We start from the raw sequence: 5,136 nt of genomic DNA, 5'->3' as shown, positions 1-5,136 counted from the left end.
TAGATAGTCACGCTAGTACTCATTAAGGATTGGCTTTCATTTGCAAGTTTTCATTTTTCAATCAAATTTTCATAGTGCATAAATTATTCCCTGGGAGTAAATTGAGTGTTTCCATTTTTCCCCCCCTTTCTTAAAACACATTAACTTCTGGCCACAAGGGTTCAGTTTTCAGTATATTGAAGTCATTATTTTTCAAATGATTCACCAGAGCACTTAATTCACATGACACTTAGCATATATGATTCAAATCTTATACTTGTGTAAATACTTTAGTTCAAGATAAATTATCCTGAGAAATCAAATCATTTGTTTCTAGCTATTATATCTAGTTATTTCTTTAAGATAATAGCACAAGTTTTCCAATTTGGGTTGATAAGGAATAATCCTGTTTTTGTGTTTTTTTTTTTTTCACTTTTAGAAAAACTATTTTATTGCATAATCACTGGGTATTTTTATAAGGTGATGTGTACACCCAGTTCATAACATTCTGCTTAAGGGAAACAAGGATTAATTCTACACTCACTCCAAGAACCAACCAACTAATAATCAGCATTAATAGTCTTTAAGATCAAACTGCCTGCATTAGAATAAAGGTAAATTGATCTTTTGTCCACATTTGACACTTGCCTTTGAAACAAACTGGAGCTTTAAAGATACATTATATTTCTTGTACCTTTGTTTCAAAACAACACATCAACTGTTGTCTACTACATATCTTTGGAAACATCCATAAGAATCTGGGCTAGTCTCCCACTTTGTACATTAATGCAACCTGAGTAGCATTCCCAATAGATTTTAAGTTATAAGAATTGTTTTCAGTTTTATTGGAAAAAAAATCATTACACTTCAGATGAATAAAGAAAAAATTGCAGTAAAATTAGATTCAGAGCATTCACCAAAATCCAACCTAGTCATCTTAATTCATAGGAATGTTTAATTCAATCACTAGAAAAGTAACAAGAGGAAAATAAATATTTTACCTTCACATTCCCTTTAAACAATAAATTATCACACTTAACTTAAAGGAAAGTTGCCAACAGGTAGAATCTGGAAAGTTCTTGAGTTAATGACAAGGCTAGGAATTTGCTTGATACACATTCATTTTTGTGGATGCAGAGTATACATATAATACCATACAATTATTTTTCCACAATGTGAAGAGCAAACAGGCTGTATTAGCAAAAGTTCAAATAAAAAAAAAGTTGTTAAAATGTAAAAACCAGTAAAGCATTTATTCATCTCCTATTTCCAGTCCATGCTTAGTTCATTCACAATATTCTTTTTAACAGTGAAATTCATTTCATACAAAAAATAACACCATATTCATGTACAAATAAATTCATTTTCCCAGTAAGGGCTAATCTCCTTTTATGAAGATTTCCCACATGTTCACAGTATATAACATCGCAGAAAACCCATATTTGGCCTAAATGTCTCTGAATTGTTGCATTACAAGATGGTATTTCACTGTGCCTGATAATTTGATTGCGCTTTGCCCAAATGTCTTCCAATGTTTGGCTGTTACAAATAGTGTGTTCTATCGTCCATCTCCCTCTATAAAGAGTGTGCAAATTTAGTGCCTTTAAACTATCTTGCAATTTTTTAGATAGAGGAAAAATCTCTGCAGTACAATTACTGCTGGGAATTGAAACACTGCAAGACCTCTTCAAGTGCTGTTTTCCTTTTTCTGATTTTTTATATTTCCAGAATTAGTCTGCTCATTCAGTATCTAAGACCGGATCAAGTGTTTTTTTTGTTTTTTTTGTTTTCAAATTAGGTTGAAACTCCAATTGACCTACTGTACAATCACAACTTTGTGATTTAACACCATGTTCTATAATGGTCAGGTGCTGCTTCACATCTTTACCTGACTCTTTAGAAATCACAGGTGGTGATCTTTTGGGTTTGAGTGGAAGTCTGGATCCATCATGTGGAAACCAAGGAATAAATCTTGATAGAGGACAAGTAGGAAAGTCTTGAATTGCTTTTTCTGCAATTTTTGGCAGTTTTGTGGGGTTGTTCTCATATGGTCAATAATGTAATATGACTGCTGTGGTCATTCTACAGTAATCCATTTACTCTTAATGAAAAGAAAATTTCTTAGCTGAGTTCCTCAGACCTCAGTTATATGTTGTAGTATGGAGTATTTCTAAAATCCTTGGCATTGTTCACATGCAATACTGCAATAATTTTACAGATGAAGCTGAAGTGGTAACTTTGTCGGTGCCACATGAAGGGACATGAGACAGTGAAAAACCACTTTCGTTGCACGCTGTAAATCATCGTGGTTCACGGGGATCTCACCGAGTAGAGTCCGTACATCAGCTTCTGCAGTTAAATTCTGTCGGGTGATGCACGGGTACTGATCAGAGAAAGTGATGTGCCTGGTGTCCATTCCCTTCTAGAGCGCGGCTCTCAAACCTTTCAGCGCCAGCAGGTGCTCTTGCTTGGGGGTGGGGGTGGGGGATTCCCTTTCATCTTGCCAGGCACTAGGGACCCACTACCTACAGGGCCTGAGGAGGTTCAGCCTGTCCCGGAAGAAAACAGGAAAGTGCAGAAGACCTGGAGTCAAACATTTCCAGCAGTTTCTCTGCCAGTGGTGCCTTAAATTCTGCTACGTCCTTCAAGGGCGCAAGAGCTTCTTTTCACCGAAGTCATTCCTTGTCTCCTAGATAATCTATACGTAAACTACTTCTCCATGTTCCAGCTACATCCACACATCGCCTGTATTTGTTTTTTGTTTGCTTATTTGTTTTGCTAGGCATAAAATAGAGTTAATTTACTAAGAAGAGTTTGACTGCAATTATGTAGCTATAGTAATATTACCGCAAGTAGTAAAATGATCAGTTGAAAAGGACATTTAGATTTCGTGCTTCACTTCAAGGAAGGGTGGGGCTGTACATAACAAAACATATCAGTTTTTGAAAACTCTTTGAGAGTTAATTTTTTTTTTTTTACATTTATATTTGCATGTTTGATGCCGAATAGACGCAGCCTTAGTTGAAACAAAAGCAGAAGTTATTTTCAAACCAATAGGTATGGATAATATTTTATAAATTTATTTTGCATTAAAGCAACTTACAGAAAAAGATAAAATGCTTATAAGATTAGTGTCATTTTTTTTCTTGATGTAAGTACAGAATGGATTATAAATGGACCCCTAACTCCAGTGATTTCATGATGGCACATTTACATGGGTGAACATTTTATTTACATATATATTTTCTCTCCAGGCACTAGGTTTCTTTTTATATAAAACTAATGATGGTGTAAATCTTTGTGGAAAGACAGATCAAAACTGTTCCTCTTCAAAAGGCTTTGGATGTTGCATGACAGTCAGGCTAGAAGGAGATTTTACATTAAACATCTTTTACTGCAGTGTAATGAAACCTGCCATGCAGTTCTGTTGACAGTAATAAATGATCAATAATTTTGATAAAAGAGTTCTTTCTAAATATTAAATACTGTCTACAAATTCATAAATTCTGTATCAAAGTTAACATTTATCTTGACATATTAGATATAGTTCTATATCATAATCAAATCATTAGCTCAGCTCTATCATTTTTCATTCAGTAGAATGTCAGGGGAATAGGACACAATGTTCAATAATGTCAAGAATTTAATAAAATAAGAAATGAGACAAGGACAAACCCATTGTGATCATTTCCATTCCAAATGAAACTTTTGTGATGGCTTTCTGTTTTCATTCCCTTTCAGTCATATACACTTTATTGTAATCTTTGCCTGTTTTTTCACAATTGAAAATCTTAATTACTGAAAAAAAAAGAATTGAAGTTGGAATTATAGATTTGGTGACAGTTTTTTCTCACTTCTCTCAATTTTTCAACTCTAAAAATATACATTTTTCAAATAGAAAGATTTATTTGAAAGCATTTTCTCATGCCAACATAAAATCACTTTTACTAAGTTGACATACTGAAATTTTCAAAATACATTAAAAAAGAAAACAAGACTATCAACAAACTCTTAAGGCCATAGTAATGGCTAGGACTTAAATTCTTAAGCAACAACAAGGTACAAAAATAATACTATCAGCACATCTGCAAGCCACTGCTCAAAGGACATGTGGAAAATATCTTCCAGGAATTGAAGATTGTCTCTTCAGTGAGGTAGATTTTATATACCTCTGAGAAATTAATTTTGTGAGGGCAAATACCAAGTCTGTCTTGTTCCTAGTTGTATCTCACTTGGGGATTGGCACATAATAGGTGTACAATAAATATTGTTTGGTGATTGAATGAATGAATTAATATATTTCTTGGCCCTAAGATCATGAGTAACTGCTCTTAGTACTACAGCAATCCTTGTTCTAAAACTCAATAATTGAGTTCTCAATAATTGTTCTAGAACTCTAAAAACATGAATAATTCATGTTAATTCTCTGACTCATGGTTTCCTTTTGCATAAAATAGGAATAATAATGATTTTGTGTGGTTGTAAAGAGAAAAAAAGCCTTTGATACATAACAAATAAATGCCTTTACTACTAATATCATTACTATTATTATTAAGTTATTAGAACACTGCCTCCTGAGCATACTTTGGAATAATTAAGTAGTTGAAGTATGATATTGCTAACTTCCAATAAAAGATCTCAATCATTAAAAGTGTCTTGGGTGTAATTTCAAGTTTAAAGTTGCAGACATTTTCTCATTTTTGACTAGAAGGCCATTAGACCTGGACAATACAATTTTCAATAGTTTGTGTTATGTTCAATTGCTTTATTAATCTGTTCTTTCTTCATTGTTTCCACAGATCTCTTCAAAATTTTTAAGCCCTTTAGAAGAAACTCTACCATATTTATGTAGCCTTAGGGAAAAAGCTTGTTTAATGCCTCAAAAGGAAATGTTTTAAATTATTATACATTAGTCAATTTTAAAGCTGCTTTAATGACTCAGACCTTAGTTGCCAAGCATTGCTTGGGAAATGCTCTTAAAATCCTTTAGTCTTCAATAGTTTCTTTAACCAGCAAATACTGTTACTGCAATTTTTCTGTTAAAGAAAAAGATGCTTTTCAGTGGTGCCTTTTTGGGGTAGAGATGTGATTAATTATGAAATAAGATAGAAAGCAGTATAAAAATATAATAATATCACTAATATATGTTGAGTATTT

General features: G+C 33.0%; 1 pseudogene; it reads right to left on the bottom strand.

Moving 5' to 3' along the window:
- Positions 1–1,295: 1,295 nt before the first annotated feature.
- Positions 1,296–2,060, bottom strand: LOC119540528 (annotated as a pseudogene).
- Positions 2,061–5,136: the final 3,076 nt, after the last annotated feature.

Source organism: Choloepus didactylus, chromosome 7 (genome assembly GCF_015220235.1).
Source record: "Choloepus didactylus isolate mChoDid1 chromosome 7, mChoDid1.pri, whole genome shotgun sequence".
NCBI lineage: Eukaryota > Metazoa > Chordata > Mammalia > Pilosa > Megalonychidae > Choloepus > Choloepus didactylus.
This window is presented reverse-complemented; position numbering and strand designations above follow the sequence as displayed.